Below are 27,979 nucleotides of genomic sequence, written 5' to 3' on the forward strand. Positions count from 1 at the left end.
TCATTCGTTTGGTGATTAGTATAGAGACAATTAAACTTAAAAGACTTTAAAATATCACAATAGAATTTGTAGAATGTTTATTTTGGTAGTAACTTGTGAGAAACTAATCCAAATAACAATTATAAAAGAATATTGACAACTTTTAGGCATGTTTCACAATATGTTTAATACTATATGCAAGACCGACTGATAATTTCAAACTTTGTTGAATGAGGACGTATGCAAAGACATACAAGTGTAAATGGAAAGAGGGAAGTGCAAGTATTTTTTTCTTTAAAATGATAAATAAAAATTATCAGAAGCATCATATATAATGCTTTTATTGTATTAAATAACAAATAACTATCAAATAAAATGTGAAACCTATAATCAGAGTATATATAAGTAAATTAAAAAACAATGAAAATAATGACCTTTTAATAGTTTTGAAATTGTTATGACAATTTATTTTTCTTATGATATAAATAATAATAGAAAATTAAGATTTTAAAATATTAGAAGGGCTTTTCTAAAGAAAATATAAACATTTCAATGTTACCAAACAATAAATTAGACCTAATTTAAGGAATAAATAAAAAGCAAATAATCTTTTCCTTTGCCCTAAGCACTTGGCATAAATAACATTCAAATTTCACAAAAGAAAATAACTAATTCAATATTTTTTTCTATAAATGGATGTCATATTTATGTCAAAATTTTAGGGATTGAGAAATATGAAATTAATTTAATATTTGTATAAACTTTTGAAATATATGAATTGGTGTGAATGTACTTGCACACACACTATCAAGAGTTACAGATGACCTATATATATTCAAATCACTATGCTGACTTTCCTCAATAAGCTTCATGACTGAGTCTCCAATAACTCAGTGAGAAATGGGCAGTTCTTGTTGCAACTCTTTTATAATTGACTGTTAGCATGGTCAGTTTCACCTAACTTAGAAGGCTGTGAAGAAACAACCTTAAATACTTTATAGCACTTATTTACTTTTTTTAATTTCAAAGTATTACAGGGGTATTTTTGGTTACAGGGATGGATCACTTTTATAATGCTTGAATCATGGTTATAAGTGTGCCTGTCACCCACATAGTGTTCATTGTACCTGTTAGGTAGCTTTTCACTCATCTCCTTCTCCCCTCCTCCCACCTGCTTGATTTCCATTGAGTTTTTACTACCCTCTAAGCACCTGTGTTTGTCAGTTAGTTCCAATTTAATAGTGAGTACATGTGGTGTTTGTTTTTCTATTCTTTAGATACAGCACTTAGGATAACGGTTCCATCCAAGTTATTGCAAAAGTCATTAAGTCATCCAGTGCTAAATCCACTCTACCTGTGCTCTATAAATGGGACAACAAAGCTTGGATGAAAGCAAATCTGTTTGCAGCATGGTTTACTAAATATTTCTGAGACCTAGTGCTCAGAACAAAATGATATCTTTCAAAATATTACTGCTCATTGACAATGCACCTAGTCACTCAAGAGCTTCGATGGACATGTACATAAAGATTAATGCTGTTTTCATGACTGCTAACCCAATATCCATTTTACAGCCTTTGAATCAGTAAGTAATTTTGACTTTCAAGTCTCATTAATTAAGATTATATTTTATAAGACTATAGCTGACATAGATAGTGTTTTCTGTGATAGATCTGGGCAAAATAAATTGAAAACTTTCTGGAAAGAATTCACCATTCTATATGCCATTGAAAACTTTCATGACTCATGGCAGGAGGTGAAAATACCATCATTAACATGAGATTGAAAGTTGATTCCAACCTTTTTGAATGACTTTAAGGGTTTTAAGACTTCAATGGAGAAAGTAACTGCAGATGTGGTAGAAATAGCAGGAAAACTGGAATAAAAAATGGAGGCTAAAAAGGTGACTGAATTGCTGCAACCTCATCACAAAACTGGAATGAATGAGGAGTTGCTTCTTATGGATGAGCAAAGAAAGTGGTTTCTTGAAATGGAACCTACTCCTGGTGAAGATGCTGTGAACATTGTTAAAATGGCCACAAAGGATTTAGAATATTACATAAATTTAGTTGATAAAGCAGCAGCTGGGTTTGAGGATTAACTCCAATTTTGAAAGAAGTTTTGTGGGTAAAATGATATCAAACAACATTGTATGCTACAGAGAAATCTTTTATGAAAGGAAGAGTACATCAATGAGGCAAACTTTCTTGTCTTATTTTAAGAAATTGCCATAACCACCCCAAACTTTAGCAGCCACCACCTTGATCATTTAGAAGTCATCAACAATGAGGCAAGACCGTGCTACCAGCAAAAAGATTACAATTCACTGAAGGCTCAGATGATCATTAGCATTTTTTAGCAATAAAGTATTTTTGAATTAAGGTTTACACATTGTTTTTTAAACATAATAGTATAAAACACTTAATAGACTATAGAGTATAGAGGAAATATAACTTATTTGCACTGGGAAACCAAAAAAATTGTGTGACTCACTTTATTGTGATATTCACTTTATTTCTGTGGTCTGGAATGGAACCCACAATATCTCCGAGGTATGCCTGTATTGCTGTTAGGGAGAAAGGTCAGTGCTGGGGCAACGACAGCAGGGAGAAAAGACAAGAGGAAGGAGCAAGTATCCTTTTGCTCCTCCAGTCTTGTAATCTCACACCCTGCCATCTACTGGCAGACCTTAAAAGGTAACCAGCTAACAAAGGAAAATGTCATTTGCAGAATCCAAGGCCAGAATGATAATGTAAAGTATATAAAGATGTATTTGGAGTTGGGAAACCAGACTTCAATAATTCACATAAAAATTGTAATTATACAATTTTGCTTAGAGAGCTCAACTGATGTGAGGCTGAGAGTAACTGGAGTTGATAAAGGAAGTAATCAAAGGGAAGAATAAATTAAAGCTATAAAAATATAGTACGTAATGATAGAATATAAAATTTAAAACACCCAGGAACAAGGTGATATATCAACTTCCAGTTTTGTGTAAACTTTTAATTTCTTCAATATACTAACTCCAACGAAGAATTTAATCTCAGATTTTAATTATACTTGTGAATTACAAAATTGAATCTCACTAATGGAGAATAAAATTAGCACAATGGGAGAGCAACTCCATTTAGTTTATGTCTATGAATTTATAAAAACAATCAGTGCATCTAAAGAAGCAGGCTACATATACGGATGTTGGAGATTGTGTGAAAAAATGTGAAATACTCTACCTTCTATATGGAGCTAGGCTCCTAGAGACAATAAAAGCTTTTTTAATTTCAAAAGATGCTTCCAGACATGCCTTTATTTGTTGAACAAACTTCCTCTAGAATTTTTTTTTTTTTTGCTGTTCTTTGAAAAGCATCTTTTACTCTTGCAAAAGTAAGCTTACTAGACATCACAGAATTTTTTTCCTCAGAGAAAGGAATAACAGAAAATTTTTGAAAGTTAGTTGCTACAATGCATCCTATGCAGAGCTGTTCACTGAGGAGATGGGCAAATTCTCATAGGGACCAGGGAGCTGTTTCAGCAATGATAATGATCATTTTCTTTTTGTGTCAGTATTATTCCTATAAATTATGATGAATTGAGATGGTCGTAACTGATGAGCATGAACAAGAGTAAAAAAAATTCAAAATAGGAGATATGAAGAAAGAAGATCATCTCCATTAACATTATACACAATTCCAAGGCTTAGAGATTTGTAGGGAAGAGCTAGTTCCAGCTCAGCATGTGAACTATGTGGGAAACATCCAGACATATTGTTATTAAATTTGTGGTTTGGGAATACATGCTAAGCAGGAAGAACTAAGAACCAAGAGACTTTAAAACCTTGGAACCTTGTTACCTGAGCAAGACTGAAGAGGAACAAGAGCAATGGACAAGAGTGAGATCGTGAGTGACCAGTTTTCAACAGCAAAAAATGACAGTGAAAACAGTGAAGTGTAAAGAAAGACACTCCACTGTGTCAGGACTAAATGTACTGCTAAAACTTTATCCTCTCCATTTAGAAATTAGAAATAGAATTAACACTTAATGTCTAAGTAAAAACTCAAGTATTTGGGGACAATTTTTGATTGTGAGAACTGCTAATGTCATATGGCAAGGGCCAGTGAGTAATTGGTAGCATAAAAAATGGAATTATATTGTATTTCAATCTAATTAAGTATTCCATACCAGATAGTATAATATGTCCCGCTTGGCAGTTTCAGTATGAGAAGTTTTAGTGGAGGTAGTGACCTAGGAAATAAAGAATCCCTTTATTTTCCTGCCTGTAAGTAGGTACACAGAGGTGAAAAAACCTGGCCGAGAGTCAAATATCTCATCAGGGGCATAGATGGACTGAAAATAAAAAAGCTGACATCACCTACAACCTATTCCTAAATTATCACCTAGGACACAATATATTCAGGAGAAGCACAAAACTTAAAACTGCCACCCAGTGCCATTACTCTTCAACATCAAAAAAGAATGATAAAGCAATAACAACTTAATATTTTACATGCATTAATGTGACACCATGTGTCTTATTTATTTTCTGAAATCATAAATGTTTAGTATCTAGAAAACAATCTATGAATGTCTGGGGAAGAAAGGAATGGAAGGGAAAAGAAAAGAAAGAACAAATTCAAGCTCAGCACTGTCAATTTAGGATCAATTGACATATTAAAATAGATTCATAATTGGGAATTGCCCTCTAGTTTACATGTAGCTAGAAGCACTAAGTCCTTATGCTTAATACTCATGTACATCCAATTTTATTCTGGAATTACTTATCACCTTTATTAAACATTGACTGCCTGAAGAAATGGTACCAAAGGCATATATCATAAAGGAACAATCTGATGCACTTTAACACATAAAAATTCAAATTTTCTGTACATAGAAATTTAAATGCCTGGAAATAAATGTAAACATGAAAATTAAAAATTGATTAAAATATTTGTAAGAGATATGACAGATAACATGATAAAATCTTTATATGTAAAGAACTTTTACAAACATAGGAGACAATGGAAACAAAGGAAAGCATGTACAGAGAAAGTTCCTCATGAAAGAGAGTAGATTACAATTAAATCTTTAGAACTTGTATAGATATCTATGATATGCTTTCAAGTAAAAAAGGAGATTATTAAATATTATGTACAGCATTGTACAAATATACCCACTAACAATAATCTTTGGAAAGATATGTCATCACTGGGTGAGTACACATAAGCCTGTTTAATGTCATCATTATTATTATTGTTCATTTCTCCCCCCTCCTTTTGTCTCTCAACAATAAGTCCTTTACTAGGAGAAATATGTAATAAAATAAAAACTTATGGAGGAAAAATGACTAGACAATGAAGGAGTTCTAGAATGTAGCCATATATTAGTGTTGAATCAATACTTGTAACTCAAATAGCTAAAAATAAACATGAAGAATGAGACCTATATGTTAGAGAAACATTGTGCTCTAATTGGAAGACACGGGGACATGGTGTCAATTAAGGATGGATTCAAAATGCATTTTCTTACAGCTTAACTGTAGGACTATTGGTACATCACCTCCAGCCCCTGTTAGTAAATGTCATCTAGTCTAAGTTTCAGATTTGTCTGGGACCATGGTGGGTGTGGGCAGAGGGTGGGGGGCAAGGTATATTCAAAGTTTTTGTTTTTTCTTTTGTTCTTTACTTACTGTGTTTCCTTAAAAAATTTTTTTTGAACTATGTTTGTTTTGTTCACTGTAGTCTAAAATTATTTTATGCCAGTAAACTCTATGTATATTTTCCTTAATGATTTAATTATTCTTTACCTGTTTTGCTGTTATTATCGCTGATTCAGAAAAGTCTTTCTAGATTGAAATATAGAAACATTGTTACAAAGCATCATCAGGTTTTTAATTTTTTTTTTTTACATTTTCCTTTATTATAAATAAAATTAATTTTTCTCCATGGAACTTTTTTTAGTAGAGAAATTGTCTCCTAGCAGCAACATTAAACTAATCTTAGTGATGACAAATGTCATCTAATAAAGAGGAAAAATAATGCATATCTTTTAGGGTTGTAGGATTAAATGAGATAATGCATGTAGAGTACAAATCTAAGTGCCCGTTACATAACACTGCTCAGTTAATTGGAGTCATATATGAATGACTCTGATAAATTTATAATAACCAATTTATTATATTTTATAGTTAAGAAAATTTGCTACAATTGGCATGCAAGTCTTTAGGAAAAAATAGTAAACTTTTATTCTTTACCTGTAAAACTATACTTAAATTCTTTAAAAATAAGAAGGCATTAGTTTTCTTTTACTTAAAGAGTTCTAAAATTCCTTTGAGCAGCAGAAGCTACAATTTTATAATGATTTAAATCACCAAGTCTTTAACATATTCTGAGATGTATTAATAACCTTATAATACTCAAAATGTGTCATGTATACTTTGCCAGTCTGTGACTAACGATAAACATTTATAAGTGGCCAAAATAATATCATAGGAACATGAATGCACTCTTTAATAAACATCCACGTGATAAATCTTTCCAATGACTCTCTTTTTTACATTAAAGTAAAAGAATCAAAGGATTAATAAATGAGTTTAACTTTGGATAACAAAGTTATCTCTAATCCTAGGGCATAAATTCTTTTAAACTATATTTGGATTTTACTATATACACATTTCACCTTACTTGGCTTAAAAGAATTTCTGCCAAACTTTATAACTTGAAATAAAGTTGTTTTGAGATTTCCTACTGAGATAGATTAAAAACAGCCACAAATTCATTGCCACTCTGTTCCTGGAGAAAAGTGATTTTCCCTTCCTTTGAATTCGGGAAATATATAACTGCTTTGTTCAACAGGGTGGTGAAAGTGACATCAATTTTAGCTGTCCTTTAAGAGGACTGGCAACTTCTGCATTGGTATCTTGGAGCCCTAATCTGCTATGTAGTAAACAATATGGTGAGACCTAGAAATAAGGATGAAAGGGAGAGCGGTCCATCTGAGTTCAGTCTTCCAGTCATGACCACCGTGAAATGGTACTCAAGTTTATGACACATAAATTAGAGGCAAACCATGCAGCCACGCCTTCTCCAAATTCCTGACCCAAAAAATTGTGAGAAAAAATAAAATCATTCTTTAAAGCCTCAAATTTTGAGAGTAATATTTATAGAGAAAAAGATAACCAAAATGCTTGCAATAGCATTTTCCTAATCATCAATAAATATTAATATTTCAGATAATGTTATTAGAACTAATATTTTTGAAATCAAATTTCCAAGATGTACATAATTTTAAGAGACTGTTTCTATTAACATCATATTAACAAATTAAATTTTGAAAATATAAATCATAGCTCTGTGTAGTTGTGTTTCACATGAATATGTCAAATATACATCACACTTTAAAAGCATTGAGATCCAAAATCTAGAAATTTTGTTTAAAAGATAAAAATTATCTTTGTGTAATTTTTAAAATTTATTTTCCTAATAGGTAATGAAGTAGGATTTCATTTTTTTCATTTTCATAATAATATCAAAATATAATTTCTTTATCAGTATGACTAAGAGTCATAATCATAGAATTTCTCAATTTGAATAAGTACCTTATTAACTACTTTCCAAGGTGACATGAAACAAGAAAGATAATTTTACTGAAGATTATAGTATTTATCCTATATTTCCTGTGGAAACTATTTAATTTGTTTTCATCACATACAATGCTAACAGAAAATTAGTGATGTCAGTTATCAGTAGAGGTCTCCTGAATATGAGCATTATTTTTTAAAAATAAATTGTGTTCTAAGTACTTTGGCATATATATTTCTCCCTTTGGTTTTCTCGGTAACAACTAATAAAACACATTTAACCACAAATTATTCCTGGAAGCATTATATATCTATTCATATGATAAAGCAAGCTGCAGCAAAGAGATACATATTCTAATAAGGTGTTTAGATTATATTCACATTGCGTACACGCAAGTGTTTGCCAAAGCAAATTAAGCCGGAAAGCTATCATTTTCTTGTTACTGATAGAGTTCATCTATATTCAGTTGCATTTCCTTTTTAATGTACATTTTACTATCAAATTTCTTCAATCTCTTTTCCTCCTTTAGACTAATCTTTCCTTACTCTCTCTGTCATTATAATGGTTGTAGAGTGTAAGGCATATTTGATGAACCCTTACAAGAGTACGGAGCAAGATAATAAACTTCTATTTTTTTGCTCCCAAATGTTAATGCCCATTTTAACAGAAGCCACACATTGTGCTATATTTTCTTTAAATTATCTAATATATCATGGTCTTCTTTTTTTTTAGTAACAGATTATTATGGGGGTACAAACATTTTGGTTAGATGTCCAATTAAAATCTAATATCGAAGGCACCTTATTTTTGAATACTAAAAAAGATTTGTAAGCATTAAAAAAGAACTAAGTGAAGTACTGGTTATATAATATAACAATTATCGCATTGTTTTCAAATTACTAATTTGCTGCACAACTCCAACACCTGTGACCTCTCCAGTGAAGAGATCATATGTCATTTATAGTTGATATCCCCAAGGCAAACCTCAGTATCTGTTACATAGAGAGAATTCTTCAAAAATGTTCACTAAACAAATGTGTGGGTGGGTGGAAAGATTGATGGATGAATAGAATAAGGTATTAACTCCCTAAAAAAGAAAATTTTGATGAAAAACTAGACGCCACACATAAAAATGCTTTATATCAATATATATTGTCAGAGAAAAGTAGTGTCATGATACTTAGCATAAATTTGGCCCACTTTTGTTCAGCATAAGCAGAGCTAATTATACATAGGAAGGCATCTGAAATAATTCTGAAAGACAATCTCAAACTCTTTAAATTCATTGATGTCATCTCCCAAAAAGCAGCACTTAGACATGCATGTAATTATGCAAGTCAATCATTTACATGAGACGCATAAAAGCATCCTGGAGAGGCAGAGAATTAGTAAGACTCAACAATTAACTTTATTTTATCTATTCAAGCATCTTAGATATTAAAATATAAGTTATCACACTACACAATACCACTTGAAAATTGGAATGATGGCACCAAGAAAAAGGAATTATTATTGTCTCTATTCAAAGGTATTGACAGCATAGGCAGAAATCAGAGTCAAATACAGTTTTAAAACATGTTGGCACATCAGTGCAGTTTGGCTGACTGCTAAGCCCTTTATCCACATGCCGCGTTGTATGGTTCTTGTTCATGTTCTTTGTATTTCCTTGCTCCTCACATGTAACCCTCAGTGATAATGCTGGAATTCACTGCCAGCATGACTTCTCCAGAATTACCAACAGAGCAACCATCAAATTGCCCACCTTGCCAAGCTGTTCAACTTAGATCCAAGAAGAATGCCTTATCCTACTTTTATGTCAAATAGATTACCAAATTATTGCCGTTTTAACCCCATCCTTCACAGATGATAATCAGCTCCTGTCCCCTAAAAAGGAGAAAAAAGATTTATTCATTTTTCTTCATGCAGTTTCTCTCTCTCTCTAGAGACTGCACACAGTTCCATGAAGCTTGACTGAAAGTCATTACTGAAAAGGACTGTGAGACCCTTTATCCACAAGATTTTTTTGTCAGGTACACACTGACAAAACAACTTCCTTAGCCTCTTTCAGCTGTAAAATTCTGATGCAAGTTAACTCTTGGGATGCCTAATCACCAATTAACAGGCATATACACTTAGTTAACAAATATTTAATGTGCTAGGCAGGGAGAATACAACACTGGACAAGAAAAACAATGCCCTTGTTTCCCGAAGCTTACATTATTGTGACAGAATGAGGGTGAGACAGACAGTTAAATCAATACCTAAAGAAAATACCAGATATTGATAAATATTTGAAAGATGAGAAATAAGGGAGTACAGTATTTCTCTTTGAGAGAAATAATATGAACACTGTGTACCAGAAAATATAAGATTTATCCACCCTGTCTCTAAAGGAAGAGTTATCCTAGATATGTTGAATTTTCAGGCTGATATTGCATATGGAGAAACAGACTCCAAATCAAAGAATATTAAAAAAGGGCTGTTTGGTTTTAGAAAAAGCCCAGCATCATTGTCAGAACTTGAGCATCAACAGCTACAGGAATGAAGAAAATGTTTGTCTAAAGAAATATGCAGCTAATTGAAGTTCTTGGTGAGGTTTCCTCTGTCCTCAGATGGCCAATGAACCTAACAGAGATTACAAATACAAATATGAAAGAGGAATATTTAACCAGAGAAATCAGTAACTTAAAAGAGCACTCTACATTTTCAGAAAAGGAGAGAGGATATTCCAATAGAGAAAAGGCAATACAAAGATCCTAAGTGGGAATAAATTCAGAGGGTTCCAGGAGCATGAAGAAGGTCAGTGTGTTTACAGTGTGGTGCTTAAGAACAAAGTGATATTAAAACACAATAGAGACTTTGAATGTATCCAGATGTACCAAGACAAAGGGCTGAGGGTTTATTTTAGCACTATGGGAAGCTATTGAATGATTTTAATCTTAATTGTGACATAATATTAAAAAATAATAAGATACTGTATATGGAATGGATCTGAGTGGGGAAAAGGTAGAATTGCAGACAACAGTGAGGAGGCTGCTGTGGAAGTTCAGATGAAAAAGAATTAGGGCTTAAATTTACCATGGGAATTGAAAGGAAGAGGCACATTTTGGGGACAATGTTACAGAACTTGCTAATTTAGTTAGCTATTGGGATGGTGGGAAAGAATAGAATCATGGATAACTCTTAAATACATGGCTTTCACAACTGAGAAGATAATTGTTTCATTTTCTGAGACAGGGAAGCCTGAAGGGAGGACAGTAATTTGGCCATGTGTAATTTAATTTGGGTATTAGCATCATAGGCGAGGTATACACTAAACAGTTGGATATATGAGCTTAAACTCAGTAAAAATCTGAGCTGGGAAAGAAAACGGTCACTTCATATAAATGGTATTGATAGTTGCAATTAAGTACATCACTAAGGGAGAGCATGGAGGCAGAAAAGAGAAGAAGGCCATGAAGTGAGTCATGGGAGAGTATAATGTTAGGCATTGCATTCCTTTTAGTTTGAAAGTATAACAATGCAACATGAACTTAATGTCTTACAACAATACAAATGCATTATCTTAAAGATTTGGAAGTTACAAATGTAAAATGGATCAGCAGGGCTTCTGGAAACTGTAGGAGAGAATGTTTCCATGCCTTTTATGGCTTCCAGAGGCCGCCCACACCCCTTAGTTCTTGACCCTCTGTCATTCCTACCACTGATGACATCATCACAACTCTTCCTCCGACTCTTATTGTCCTGTCTCCCTCTTTTTCTTATAAGGTCCCTCATGATTACCCTGGGCTCACCTAGATAAACCAAGATAACCTCTCCATCTCAAGATCCTTAACTTAATCACATATGCGAAGTCATTTTGATATAACATATTCATAGGTTCCAGGAATTAAGAAATGAACCTCCCTGGGAGGCCATTATTCTGCCTACCACAGCGAAGTATTAGAGCCTGGATTCAACTTAAGAGACTGTGATTTCAGAACCTACAGACCAGAGACTTTCTGGAAATCGATTAGCCTTGAATATTACTGGGGAGGAAAGTACATTATTTTCCAAATAGGAAAATACTAGGCTAGAGAAGTAAATTTATAAACATTTTTAAATGAATGAAATATTAAAGATCACTTAATATCTTCCAATTCTTATACAGATGAGAGAATAATTAAGTGGGTTTGTGTCACTAATTAGTGGTAAAGCTAGGATAATCTGGGTTATTTTTACATGCAGTTCTCTATACTCCCCTCTTCACAACTTAACCTGGTTTTTAATAGACATGGTGGATTGAAGACTGCCACTTGCTGGAGTGCCTTGCTTTGAGTTCTGGATCCATCACTTATGAGATGCATGACCTTGGTTACCTCTCTCCTGAGCGTATCCATCGGCAACAGTAAGATGATAACAGTGCCTACCTATTAGTGTACTTATCAGGCAGTCCAAGTTCCTTAGGGAGAAAAGGACCAATGGCAGTGGTATCTAGCATGGGATTCATTTTATGGCTTAGACCTACAAAACTGTGGTTTTCCCATAAATTTCCTGACATCACTTGCAATTTTGTTCAGGCAATGGCACCATTTTGGCTAAGCTATGAGCAGAAATAGCATGTGCCAATTCTAAACTGAGTAATATAAGAACTATCTTGCTACCTACATCAGACCTTTTCCATGGCTATAGTGACCTCAATGGTCTTATGTCAAGAATACAAAATTGCAAGAGCCTGAAAGAGAACCACCAGTTTTCTTTGTCAGTCCTTGTGTGAGAAAAGTTTTTGCCTTAAACCAGTGATATCTTGGTATTTTTTGTTACCAAAACATAGCTTATGTTGGTATATTTCTAATTCAAAAATGGTCATATATTAGCAATTTCATACATTGCTACTTAGCAGTAAATTCAGATGAATGTAACATATTACTAAGAAATGTTTTACGAAGGCATTTAATATAATAAAATCATAATTACCGTACTTTTAACAGTGAACTTGGTTGCATTTAGCTAATAATATTGTGGTTTCACAAATGTGAATTTTAAAATTATTATTTGCTTATTTGGGTACCTTTGAAAAGAAATACAAAAGGAGGGAGGAGAAAACATGCTTAAGTAAAAATGGAGAGAACTATGAATGATTACTGTACATTATTGCAAACATCACGCAGAAGATCCAAATTCATAGCTGCTTTTCCAGTCCTTTTTGCCCCGAAATATTTTTTTATAGAGCACAAAGAGAGGAAACTAAATATTCCCAACTACAGTGTGGGGAACTCTATTCTGAATTTTTCTCTGCCATAATATTTCATTTTACCTTTCCTCATGATATAAAGCTAGAATTATCATAGAGAGATTATCTTTGAGAAAACATCATAGAAAATAAAAGGTTGAAAAGTCCCTTTGAAGCCATCTGGCAGAATATTCTTGCTATTTGAAGCCTACATTGTCAGTACAGCGTAACTACCAAGTGGCTATCCAGCATACATTTATCTCAGGGACAGGAAACTTACTGCTATAGGGGGGGAAAAAAAAAACCCTTCTCTCCCTCTGCTGAGCTAAATCTTTAGAAAATTCTCCATTATTCAACATTTGAGTTATTTTACCCTGTGTCTATATGTTCTGCTTCTACTCCTTGCAAATATATAGAGCAAGTTAAGTATCTTTCTTTATTTCTTTAGACAGAAATATGTGTGTCTATGTCTCCCATAACACAAACTAATACCAGTATATAAGCATGGCTTCCTGTAATCTAATCTAGCCTTAATAAAAAGTTCCAAGCAAAATTCAACTAATCTTTTCACTTATGAGCTAATTAGAGGGACAGATTTGTTATAATAATCTTCCACTAACAGAATTGTAATAGCAATTGCCTTTTAGAAAATACGAAAATACCTCACAGTTTCTATGGGTCAGGAAAAAAGTGAAAATATAGAGCAGTCTGCCTTTTCAAATGCTATATTCACCAACTAAAATCAATATAAGAAATGAATAAATGAAAATTTAAAAAGACAGAACTGAGACAAAGAACTGTAATTAGGACAAGTTCATGAATTCATTTATGCCTTTGGCTAAAATACATCCCTCCTCAAATCAGTCTGAAGCTGTTTGCACGGTAGGGTGTTTCACCTACTAATGTTTATTGGCATCCTCAATGTCAGTTATTTTTAAAAAGCTCTCTTCCAGGACTTTGAATAAATTATCTATCAAGTGCAGCAGTGCATGGAAACACCCAAGACACAATTTGCAGTCTTGCACCGGCTCTCATTATTTGGTGTAAATGAAATCCCAAATCATTAAACTTTTTAAAAAATGAAGGCATCTTGTATTAAAAATAGGAGCAATTGAAAGTCCTCCTAGGTCATTTCTTTCAGTCTATAATATGCATAGTAATGAGGCTGGAAATAGGTTCAATCCCTCTGCAATTGTTTACATTCCTTTGAAAGACAAAAGTTGTTTCTGTCAAACACATCACAGAAAAAGTTCAGGCAGGCTAGTTTTATTCTATTCCCCTGGGAAGATGCCTGGAAAATTGGCCCAGAGAAAAGACAGTAGAAGCAAAAATGATAAGAAAAACATAATCTGAAATTTACAAAGTTATATGTTATATGCCAACAAACTATGTAGGCTGCTTGCTGAATAACTGCCCATGATTCATAATTCTATGTGTCTGAAGGTTTTTTTTCCCTCTTCATATATTGCAAGCTTTAAAAAAAAAATATTAGGAAGATGGAAAGAGCTTTTCCTTGATCTGGTTATACAGGCTTTATCAATTTTAGGCTAGATGGCAATACTTTCTTGACAATGAGTTTCAACAAACCTGCAGTGGCTCCTGCCAGGCTTACTATGAATTTTGATGATGCTTTATATAAGCCTCAAAGCTATTTGATGTTGCCATGCTTTTAATCCATGAACTAAGATTCACAGCCTATCAAAAAACATTTAGTCACAAACCAATACGAAATAGATGTTATCTACCATAGTTTGTTTTGTTGTTGGTTTACCATTGCAATAAATACATATGATGATACAATGTAATATCTTTATAATGTGAATGTTGAGGAAAAGCTTTAAACACTTCCTTATAAGTTAAACATCCATAGGTGTGATTTCAGTCTGCATTACCAATACGTTTGAGATGCAGTTTAACCTGTGGAGTTTCTAAATTTGTAGAATTACTAAAACGAAAGTAAAAGTATTCTATTGGCTTTATCCAGAAAAGTCGAAATGCAATTAAACTTTTGATTAATGTGGTTATTCTCCACTATAGCTAAGTTCCATAAATGCAGACAATTTCTTTTTTTTCTTCCTCAATATATTTGCATTATTTAACATGTTTCTGGCATAGTAGAGACTCAGCAAGTCTTTTTTAAATGAATGAATGAATAAATGAACGTAACTGGCGTATTTTAATTCTGAGTCTTCCTGCCTTCAAATGTTTCTGCCAGAACAGAATTAGCTTTGAAAATGTGTCTCACAAATAATCACCAAATTTCTTTGGTGTTCCAACTATAGCACTTTAAGAAATTTAGAGATAATCCAGTGTAAACTGCTGCTAAGCAATTTTAGAATACTTTTATAGTATTTGTAATTGTGGAAAGGCAGCTTCTAAGATGATCCCAGGTTCCTGGTATTGATGTCTTTGTGTAACATCCTTCCTTTGAATGCTCAGTGGACCTAGTACTAGCTTCTAATATGGTAAAAGTAATGGAATGTCAGTTTTGAGATTAGGTTACCAAAACAATCTCTCTCTCTCTCTCTCTCTCTCCAACCAAGCATAGGTGTGATTTCACTCTATATTACCAATATGTTTTAGTCATAATTTAACCTGTTGTATATCTGAATCTGTGGAATTAAACAAAAATGTCAAGTGCTCTGCCTTTCTGTCAGAGCCCCTTCCTCTCTCCCTCCCTCACCTCTCTCCCTCTCTCTCATTCTCTCTCTCTGTTTCATTCCTCAGACTGGGATAAGCAAACTGTCAGGTTGTGAGCAGCCCTATGAAGAGGTTCATGTGACGTGAACCAGCAGCCCTTGAGAATCTGATGCCTGACGACAATGTGAGTGAGCTTGGAAGTGGCTTGTTAAGCCCCAGTGCAGTTGTGAGATGACTGAGGCCCTGGCTGAAAGCTTGGCTGCCAGTGAGACACTCAGAGTCATATCCTCCCAAGCTGCCTCAAGATATCTGCCCCACAGAAACCATGATACAATAAACATCTGCTGTCCTCAGTTACTAAATATTGGGGTGATTTGTTACTTACACAGATCATTAATACACCGAGAGTGTGTAATTCTCACACTCAGTGTATGTATAAATCATAGACTATAATTTCACATGTCTATCAATATGGAATTTATGGATGTAAGAGAGTCCCATTAAAATAATTTTTTTTAATTTCTTAATTTTAAGTTGAAATATTCCACTTTATCATTTTCATCTATTGGTTCCTAAATGCTGGTAACAATCAGTAAATAAGACAAATCATTTTTCTTCAACACTATCGATTGTATTTTAATAAGGGAGACAGACAGTAAGCAACTTTAAAAAATGAATGAAATAATTACAGATTCCTTCACACACTAGGAGGGAAAGAACAAGGTAAAAGGCAGGGTGTAATTGGAGAAGGCCCCATAAGGTCATGTGAGCAAGGGAGGAGTCATCCCTGAGCTTATGATGTTTGAACTGGGTTTAAAGAATAAGAATTAGCTAGTCATACGAAGAGCAGGGGAAGATCAACCTGTGCGATAAAGATGGCATCCCAGAGGTGAGAAAAAGCTTAATAATATTTAAGGAATAGAAATAAAGCAAATTGGGTTGAATCATAATGAGAAAGGGGACAAATGGTTGGTTAGTGATAACATTGGAAAAGCTAGCAGGGGCCAGATGTTGTAGAGCCTTGAAAATCAAGGAAGGGACTCACTTTTTTTCTTTTTACATGTAATTGGAAGCCTTTAAAGGTTTTATCAGGAGAGTATCACGACTTAACCCAAATCCTCATGCTTGGGTGTTCCCAGGCCTTTTGAAGACTGTGCCTTTATTTCTCTCTAAGGTATATCAGTGCCTTGGATAGTGGTAACTTGGGTTATTATATAGAAATAACTAAATTCTTTCTCTTCTGCTCTGGCTGGTAAGGAAACTTCTGGCTCTCCTTCTTGAAAGAATTATCAGTCAAAATATCCCACATATATTCAGAAAGAATGGCAAGTTTTTCTCTGGAATCTCTTCTATTCAAGCAGGCTTTTGAAAAATTCATGACAATTTCCTGAATTTAGATCCAGGGCTGAGGAAGTACTGATGGCAATCATCATAATATCAGAAACATAAAATGAGTTAGTTATAGGCAATAGACTGAGTGCCTCAAATAAGTTAGAAGTTCTGAGTCTGGCACCAGACAATACCAGTCAACAATAGTATCGTATAAAAGGTGTTCTACTTTTAAGTGGTATTTCCTGGACTTCTCACATCATCTTCTTAGTCTTTGACCAAACTTGAGAAAAATGCAATAAGGTCAGTGTATCTGAGAGCAGTGGTTAATGATCGCTGTGAAAGAGCAACAACAAACACATATAAAATCTCAGTGGCATACACATTAACAATTACACAGGTTGGCTTTAGCAACTCTGTTTTAGGCTGTGGTTCAATTGTGCTTTGTTTCAGGCTAATGAGTCTGCCCATGTGTCTTCCTCTGGACTCAAACTCAAGGGATAAAAGCTACTTGGGGCACCTACTCATTGCAGAGATTGGGAGTAACAAGTAGGTAAGTGAAATAAATACTTTTTGATTAATACCTGAGTTCATAACAGGCTTATATTGTGTCTTCTGTTTATATTCCATTGGCCAAACCAAGAAATATGACAAATCTCACTATCCGTGGAGGTGAGCATTACACTACCCCTATGGAGAACAAAGTGGAGAATGGAGTGATTATTCTCTGAACAGTAATCTAAACTACCACACTGTAGGTCACATATTGTTATGACGCAGTATAAAAACATGGTCTTTCTATAAGAATCCTTGGATTGGGTGCAGTCAACATTTTAGACTACAGCTAAGCTGTAATGTGAAGGGTTTCTGGGCCCCATCGCTATACTCTTCATTTGACCTCCTTTCTTCACGTCTTGTTTATATAGCTCATCACTCTGTCCAGTTGACAGGTATTGCCATCTAGTCAGATCACTGACTATGCCCAGCATAGTCTCCATTCTGTACCTTAGATAGTGTCAATGGCATAATTTAACACATGAATTGTTGACCTAGGTAGAGCACCTCTAACACTTCTAAGCCTTAAAAAAAAATAAGCATGCGAGATAATAATTAGACTCTCTTTTTCATAGAAGCAAAAAGGGGTGCTGTCCAGTTCCTAGCAGAGCAGGGAGCTCAGCATATGATTCAAGGAGATTTTAAAAGTGTTTTAGGATCATACCAGGACAAAGTCCTCTGCTTTTGAGTTAAGGTATTGTCATATCTCCCTCCAGAAATGTATTTGAGGTTTTGGTGTTGCTGCTATTGAAATTTTTTTGTATCAGGAGAAGAGAGCGAGTGGTAATAGTTAAGTATTACCTTTTAAAATAGCAGGTATCTAAAATATATAGGTCATTTCTGACATTAATTAGATATGCCATATCGTATATGTTTATGACGTTAATTTTTCCTAAAACTTCCTTCCATTCTCAGGAGAGATAGTATTTGGGGAATTTTTGTTTTTTTTAATTAAATTTAATTAATTATTTATTTATTTTTTAAAGACAGAATCTCACTCTGTTGCCGTGGGTAGAGTGCAGTAACATCATCATAGCTCACTGCAACCTCAAACATCTGGGCCCAAGTGAGCCTCCTGACTCAGCCTCCCGAGTAGCTGGGATTACAGGCACGTGCCCTGCCATGACGCTCAGCTAAATTTTCGATTTTTAGTAGAGATGGAGTCTTGCTCTTGCTCAGGCAGGTCTCAAACTCCTAACCTCAAGTGATCCTCCTGCCTTGGCCTCCCAAAGTATTGGGGTTACAGGTGTGGGCCACCGTGCCCAGCCTCTGGGGACTTTTTTAATTGAATCAGAAATATTTGCTCTTGAAACCTCTATCATTATATCATCACCTGATAATAATGCAAACCATCTTGAAAGAACTTACACAAAAATGTATTATCATGTGTAAACTGGGAAAAAATGAAAATCCAGTTGGTATACTTAATATAATGCATGCATTCTGTAAGGTTTTGGTAAGCCACCATTATAGACTCTCAAGTGATCATATATAAAGTGCATGAATATGAGACAACATCTTTCTAATTTCTATGTTAACATCATTTGCCTAAATTGTTTTTGGTATGAAATACATATGTCATATTCATTTGTTTCTGAATATTGTTTTGAAAAGCAATTTTAAATAAATATTTAATATATGGAGAGTTATCTACCCATGATTTTTCATACAAATGTTCGTGATGAGACTTAAGAATATATCATGGTTTTATTTCTCTATGATTTTCTTAACATAATTCAACTTCAACATATATAAAGTCAAGTTTTCAAATATTTTACACTTTTTTATGATAAATAATCATGTTTTGAAATTATTAAAGTGGATTATAAGAGAAATTTATATGCATCCATGCCATTAAATAAAACTTTACATAAATGTTTCTGGCCTGTGTGCAGTTACTATAAAAGATATTTTGAGAAAATAATCCAAATTTTTGTTTTATAGATGCCTCTATTGGCTTGTCACTGCCGTTTTATATATTTTATGAGAAGAAGAAATTTTATTTTGCCTGTCCTGAGGTAGGTTTTTTTTCATAATAAGTTTTTATTTCTAAAATGTGCCCTTTTAATTTTTTAATTTTTTTAAATTTCTTGATTTTTAATTGACACATTACAATGTACATATTTATGTGCTACAATTTGATGCTTTAATACATGTATATGTTGTATGATGATCAAATCATGTTAGTTAGCATAGACATTACCTCATTCATGAGGTAGTTTTACAAGTTTAGTCAATTGCTTAACTTCTGTTTTCTAAGTTTAATAGTTTGTCTTTCTATTTTGGAAACTCTCATGCTTATGATGAAAAGATTGTAAGTCCTAAGCTGAGTCTTAGAAAACAAATTCAAATGGCATGTTTTTACAGAGGAGGTAAAGGTAGGAGGGATGAGCTACGTGACCTATTTATGGAAACAGACCTAGCTCTCCTCTCAGCTGAGCTGGAACAAGTGGAAAGTGTTCCATCCATCGTGCTGTGCTGCTGTAGTTCTCTGAGTGTTCTTTGTCATTGCGTACCTTCCACAACTCCGGCACCACTTTCAGTCATCATCACAATTTTCATTAGCAAGGAAAACCCTCCTCAGCTGAGCAAGGGACTAGAAATCCTAATTATATTTTTATCAGGTAGTCTAAACAGGAAGGAGTGGAAAAGATAATGTGTGAGAATTCATTCAATGAATTATTAAAAGATCTCATATATATATATATATATATATATATGTATAGCTGGGTCTCAAAGTTCTTGATCCTTTGCTTTTTGAGCTGGTATCAATTATGTTCTCTTGATGTCTACAGCACTATCATGTCCTAGAATTTTTTCTATATCTCTAGTTGTTCCCTAAGAGTCATTTATTGCATCATCTTTTTCCTCCTTTACATTCATTCAGTAGAACTCCCAAAGAATGCATTCTGTTTTCTTTTCTTCTTGTGCCAGGAAATATAAACTAATATCCTAACTTCAACTCTCCTATTTCTGTGAATTACTTTCATTACCATATGTCTAGCCCACCATTTATCCATGCTACTTCTGAATTTACCATTGAAATAGCCATTATAAATATACTGAAAAGTTCTTTTAGCTCTCACTCATTCTCTCTCTCTCTCTCCCAAACACACACACACACACCCCTACCATCACCAAATCTATGTCTGTCAATATCCCCTTTGTTATTAGGCTTGAAATCTAGTCACCTCAACTGTGTCTTTCTATTGATCATGGCATCTACAAATTGACAATTTCTGACAGTTCACACACCTATCCTCTCTATCACTATGATTATGACCGGTAGGCAGCCTGTTGCATGGCAAGAGTGACACTATCTTGAAGCAAAGTCATAGCAATGACCAATGTATGACTCCTGCATATCAAGGTGTTTTGTAGCAAGTTCTATGCACAATGCCTGTAGCTTGTGTATAAAAATGCTTATCTAACCTCTCCAGTGGTCACAAGTTTTGGCAAGAAAGTCTGAGACACGACCAGCTGCACATGGTTTTACCCTAAAAACTTCCTATATACAGGATACTTTCTGGAGGGCAGGTGCAGGAATCCACCATCTCATGAGACATTGCTTCTGTTCCTAAGTTCCGTGTTAAATATTTCTTTGTGATAAACTGGATTTGTCAGCCTCTTTCTTTGGACTCTCAGCTCCCCCAGCCATGGAGGTTAGGTTTTCATATATCTGTTTACAGTGGAACACAAACTTAATTTAGAAATTCAGTAATTTCAGTTTAATGTAATATACTGAAAAAATATTTGCTTTTCTTTAGCCTCTCCTTCCTCTAGAATATCTTAACAAACCAGTCTTTTTGAAGCACATATGTGAACACATTACTTTCTTATCTAACCACATTCCCTTGTCCTCTGTGGACTGTGGAGCAAAATCCAAACTCCCTAGAAAGACTTTGAAAAAATTTCCTTATTGGAACCTAATTCATCTTGCAAACAATTTTCCATTTTTAACGTTTTGTCTTTAGAGGTGACGCAAACTATGTCTGGTTTCACTTCACTGTATCTAAATTTACTGCTTCTACTCATTCAATTCTATCTGCCATAATTTTTCATTAATTTTCCTCTGCCAGTTCCTCATATGTTAATGTCAAGCTAACATGACACATCTTTTAAAATGCTTTCACTTATGCACTTCATGGAGCTTCTCTGTGATTTATTGTAATATATATATTAAGTAGTGCATTGCCTATTATCTCTCATTACAGCATATATTATTTAAGCCTCTCTTCTTGGTGGATATCTAAATATATATTTAAATGTAGTTCAATGAATCAATAAAATTTTTAAACTTAAGTTTCAAAATAAGATTCATTTAATCTCATTTAAAATAAAAAAATATTTTTGAAAGGACTTTCAATCAAATAAAAGATATTTATCAATATTTTACAACATTATCTTGCTCTTATATTAAAAACATGCTATTACTTTATTTCAGATTATAATTTTACTTCCCTTTAACTTTCCAGAAAATTAAATGTACTAGAAGGTTGGACTCCTAATTGATAAGTAGCTTGTTATTTCTGTCCAAATATAAAGAAAGAGTTTGTGATTCAACAGAAGTTATTCATTAGAGAAAATATGCTTTTCCATGTTCTCATACTTCTTGTAAGCTCTGACTCTTTTTCTTACTGGTAAGATGGCCACACACTTCAAGGAGCAAGATGGCAGACCAGAGACAGTACCAGAGAGAGCGTCTCTGTAAGAAGAAGTTTCAAATGAAAGAGGAAAAAAAAAAATAAAATAGACACACAAACATGGATTGGATGAGAGTCTAAAGGAAGGGTACCTGAACCTACAGGAGACTCCATGGGAAGAGTTCGTGGAGCAGAACTGGAAAGAGGACGGCATTGGCAGGGATTAAGCCCCAAGAAACTTGGAGACCAGCGAGAAAGGTAGGTGGAACAGTTAACTTCCCCCTCCCTCTCATCACAGACTATTGGTGAGCTCCAGAGCTGCTGGAGAGCCCTCTTGCCCACGTAAGCCCAGAGACTGCTGCCAGCAGCGAGTGGGGAGGTTCTTGTGGAGAGGGCATGAGGCCCCCAGGCCCCCCAGGGCACCTCTGGCCCCACAGACCCGAACTGGATGACAGTTGCCTACTGCTTCTCTACCCACTAGGTGCCTTTGTCCTTCCCAGGGGGTCTCAACCCCTCACATTGCATCTTCCTCATCCTCACACAGATATTTTCCAACCACAGCCCAGACGGCAGGAGCCGCAGAGGTCCAGTGGATTCCTGGTGATCTGCGTGTCTCCAGAACCCAGTCATTCTGGGGAGACTGCCGCCCAGAGAGAGGGTCAGAGATGATCAGTGTGGACTTTCCTCTACCTAGACTTTATCTCCCCTTCCCCTCCACCACTCGTGGCTGCTGAGAGAGACAATTGAGCCACCACATGGAGGCTTCTACAGAAAAGGTGGCTCAGACCTTTTATTTGGGGGTCTCACAGCAGACTGAGGAATGCCTGGACTGTGAGCTCCCGGCCCACCAGCCTTTTCTGGTGCTGCTTGCCCAGTGACACCAGCAGAGTAGGGCAAACCCTGAGGCGGAGGGACATTTGAATCAGCCTGGGCCCCCCGGGGGGAACTTGGGACCAGAATCCTTCTCCCTGGCATGATCAGGGATTGATCTCCAAGGCCCCGGGCATGGGTCTGCAGGCCAGCTCCCATACACCCAGGCCTGGATCGCATTCCCTGGGGGCGCAGACGGGATATTTGTAAGTTATACTCACAAGGTGTGGGTGCCTGGAGGGGCAGATCAGGGAGGAGAATGCAGCGTGGATCCTAGCTGTGGCACGCTCATCGGGCACCCCTTCTCCCACAGGAGGGTCGTGCTCCCAGATCAGGCCAGGATCCAGATATGTCCAACCATCACAACAGTCGATTTTCAACATTTTTGTCATCTCCAGGACAAATACTGTACCTTCTATCATCTCATATCCCCCGTCCTGCCCAATTAGAAGAAATGACTAATCTGCTCTCTGTCTCTATAGACTTGCATGTTCTTGACATTTCATATGAATGCAGTTCTATAATACAATACACATTTTTTTGTGACTGGCTCCTTTGACTTAGCATTGTTGTGATGTTGTTTATGTATGTTTCAGCATGTATCAATACTTTATATTTTTATTAACAAATAAAATCCCTTCATATATATATATGTGTGTGTGTGACATATATACATGTGTATGTATACAGACACATGTACATATGTCACACACACACACCCTACATTTTATTTATCCATTCATCATTTGATGGACACCAACTTCTGTTTTGGTTAGGAGATCAGATAGAAAGTGATAGTGAGGACAATTAGTTGTAACATTTTTGAATTTTAGCATTTTCAGTTATGCTATTTACTTTCAAATTTTCTGTGAATGCCTTAACAGCATTTGATACCAGAACAAAAAGAAGAAAAAAGACATGCCAGTTTCACCTTCAATTGCTGATAGTTATTGAAATAATTTTACATGGTAGAAGAGAGATAGAAGATGAATATATACGATGTTTCTGAAAAGTGGAGAAACAGATATTCAGTGTAAGGAGGCACCAATTATCCATGTACTATTCTCTCCACATTTTACAAATGAGAAATTTGTCAGTAGCCCAACACTTTTTTTAAACCTCCTTTCTAGATAGATAAGAGTAATAAGTAAATACCAATAGACCAATCTCTCTATTAAAGGATTGCATTGATTATTAGTATTAGGCTGACCCATATGAAATTGTTCTTTTAGTAGGTGAAAAATAATATCTAATATGTTTAAACCTACTAGAAATATCTGGAATGTATTGGTAGGAAGAAATTTTTCTTCATTTACTTCTCTAAATGCGGTGGGTTGAATTCAAATGAAGGATATATGTTACTACTACTGTTATAATAAACAAATACCACCTCCAACCACATTAGAAATATTTAAATAGTCTTATTCTTCATACTTTTTTTCTGGAAGAATTTATAGCTTACAACTCCTTTTAAGTAAGAATTCAACTTTCATAGCACTAAATTATATTCACTTCTTTGAAAAAGCCTTGATTGCATAAATCAAAATTGGTTAATTTGTAGGCTGGCTAGTTACTTATGACTTGGCTCAAAAACAGATAAAGTTAGGTAAAGAGATTCACTAAAAAGAATTTGAAATACAAGAAAAAAAAGTGATGAAGAAGAACAAGCGCGGGGATAGTAGTCCTTGCCTAGATCAACTGCTTTGCTGTTTCTCTGTTACATAAAGCCTATGTCACCATCTTCTGGCTTCCCATATAATGCTGATGTATCCAAGAAAGTAAATCTACTTTTTCTTGATTGACTTTAGATACATTCCAAAGTAGCTTCACCATAAGATGGCTTACAAAGTAGGAGAAAACTCTTACCCATTTTAATACTTGGTCAAACCTAAAGACACAAAACAAAACCCAACCAAAAAACAATCTGTGCTTTCAGGTATGCTTGTCATGGCCAGTTGAATTCACTTACTATTATTTAGATGTTTAAGAAAATAATACAATAGTTTTCTTTAGAAAGAAGCCTTACACAGAAGAGTTGTATTTTCATCATTTATTTCCCTTCTGTGTACAATATTTTAAAAAGTAATAGTATGTAGCACAATAATACAGATTTCATATTTGAAGGAAATACTACAAAATATGACAATTAACAAAACTATTAGTGCTTTATTTTATCAAATGAAGACATACTGGTGACATGCATTAAATAAAGTAATTAAGCTTTTTCATATTTATATGTAAATCGACAGTAGCATATGCATCTACTATTAGATAAATGTTCTGAGAGAAGAATACTGTGTGAGATATATAGGACATACTAGGTACTCAATATGATGAAATGAAGTAAAAATAATAGATATACACTTATTACGGGTATTGCCATTTTTTTCTGATAAGAATGCACAGACAAAAGAGATTCCAGACCACTCATATAAAGGTCTTGGTACATATCCTACATTACTAAAAAAAGTGATTAAAAAAAATCTACTAGCAAGGATAACAACAGTCTTAAATGACAGACAAAAAAGAATTATTGTCAATGTGTGCTAAATATAAAAAAAATTAATAATTTTGTTTTGTTTAAGGAATCTTTGTGTGTTTGTGTGTGTGTTTAGCTATAATTTGCCATGTAGTAATATAACAGCAATTAATGCTGGAAAAGAAAAAAAAGAGACATAAACTGTTATTGATTTAGAAAAAGCCTCTTATTCTTAATGTTCTATTGCAGCACATAAACTTTCTAGATGAATTATAGCCAAAAGTATTACATTGTAAAGTTATTGGTGATTTTCAGCTTAGTATGCTTTAGTGCTTACTTTATAAACATGAAATAAGAAAATAAAATATCCATTTTTTACCATATTTTTCCTGATCAGAATCATTCTTCTTGTCAGGAGATGTAAAACGGATTGCTATATAAAAGTACTAAAAGGTGGACCAACTCTTAGAAAACAACAGCAAAGGAAATGAATGTGAAATACTTTTAAAAAATAATATATCTTCAAGCGTGTCCAGTGCGATGCGCACTGTGTGGGGAATGGACACGCTTGAAGCTCTGACCCCGGGGGGATGGGCGGGACATGGGCAATATATATAACCTGAACTTTTGTACCCCCATGATAAGCTGAAATTAAAAAAAAAAACCTTATCTAAAAAAATATATATATATCTTTTCAAAAAATTAATTTTATAAAATTTAGAAAATATCAACAAAATAATAGAAACATTTTAAAGATCAACTAAAGTCCACGAAGGGATAAATATTGTCAACATTTTGATTTATACTTCTAAAATATTTTATGTGTACATGTAATTATTTATGCACACACACACACATATATGTTAAAATTGTGGCATTATAGTGTGCATTCTGCTTCGAGACTAGCTTTACTAAATATCTTTGCATATTGTCTACTATTCTAATGTATATTTGTAGACATGTTTCTTATCAACATATATTTACATATTAATTCTTTATAATGAATGCTTAAGGGATTTCATATTAATCACTATTATACCAATGTGTAAACAGCAATATTTGGAGTAATCTTTCACAAATTATTTATTATTTCCTTAGAGAAATCCTAAAGGGGACTTTCTGAATTAATAACCACTAATTTTTTACTAACATATAATGACCCAGACTATATATACAGATTTTGATTCCAAAAACAATATATGATAATGTCCATTATTCATACATCTGGTAATTAAATATATATTTTTGCTTTCCAAAGGCAACACTATTAAGCATTATTTTTATTTTAATTTTCAAAAACTAGTGAGATTACATATTTTCACCTATTATTTATTGTGCAGTTTTGCCCAACTTTAAAATACTCCTCTTATGTATTATGCTCATAAAACATCTTTTATATTAAATTATTAGTAATTTTTCCATCATATGTATTTTTTTAAATATTTTCAGCTTGTATTTATCTTTCTTTCCTTTCCTTTCTACTGTAACAAAGTTTTAAAATTCATGTAGTCAAATATACCAAGTTTTTTTTTTTTATGGTGTTTACATTTGGGATCATGCTTACAAATAATTTTAAGCATGATCAGAATTTTACAAATAATTATCAATAAATCTTTGAGTAATTTTACTATTTCATGCATAATGAAGTGTGAATGTTCTGGAATTTATTTTGACTCATTTGTTAAAATCAGAGGGTAATTTCGTCTTTATTCAAAGACAACAGGTCCAATTTTTTTTTTTTTGTAGAGATGAGGTCTTGCTTTTGCTCAGGCTGGTCTCAAACTCCTCAGCTCACACGATGCTCCCACTTTGGCCCCCCAGAGTAACAGGATTACAGGTGTGAGCCACCACACCCAGCCCAATATTTTTGTTTTCAATCAAAATATATTTTACTAGTCTTTCCTGATTCATTTGAAATTTCAACTCTATTTCCAATCTCAATGTATAAGAATATATATGATCAGTATATCTATTCCTGTGCCTGCAGTATATTTTGATGTGTACAACTATAATTTAGGCTATTTTTGAGTGACTACATAACATGAAGTACGATCAACAAAGATTTAATTTTCATCTAATTTTCTCATCTTCCTTCATCCCTTCACCATTGTGCAAGCCAAAGACTAAAGCTGAAAAGACATGAATGGATTAGAATAAGATCTCTGTGTGTATGTGTATGGTAGTTTTCCTGAATTGACTATGATAAAGATTCTAAATACCTCACCAGCCATCTAAAATTGTACTGAGTATGATCCAAGTGTTCTTACTCATTTATAGATTGATTTATTTAGTTTTGTGTTTGGAATAATCCATAGGGCAGGCTGAGTAAATTTTCATGATGCCAGATTCAAATAAGTTTCAGAGGTCATATTTTACCCTATAAACTACACTAAAATAAAGACATCAGAGTGCTGAAGTAGACAAATTTTGCTTTCCATTCACATTATCTAACCTTACTTAAAATTGACTGTATCTTTCTTGGCTAGAAATGACTACGTTGGATGCTATTGAATTTTTGACATAGTTAAAAGGAAAGAGTTGTAAATCCATAAAGATCTATAAAAAGGAAAAAATACACATATACATATATAGACACACACTCTATATTTCTTTTCCTTTCCCAGGATTAGCTCTCCCAGAGACACAGAAAAATAAAAAATATTATAAATAAAATATTAAAGTTGACTACTGAACAAATTAC

Source organism: Eulemur rufifrons, chromosome 7, assembly GCF_041146395.1.
Source record: "Eulemur rufifrons isolate Redbay chromosome 7, OSU_ERuf_1, whole genome shotgun sequence".
NCBI lineage: Eukaryota > Metazoa > Chordata > Mammalia > Primates > Lemuridae > Eulemur > Eulemur rufifrons.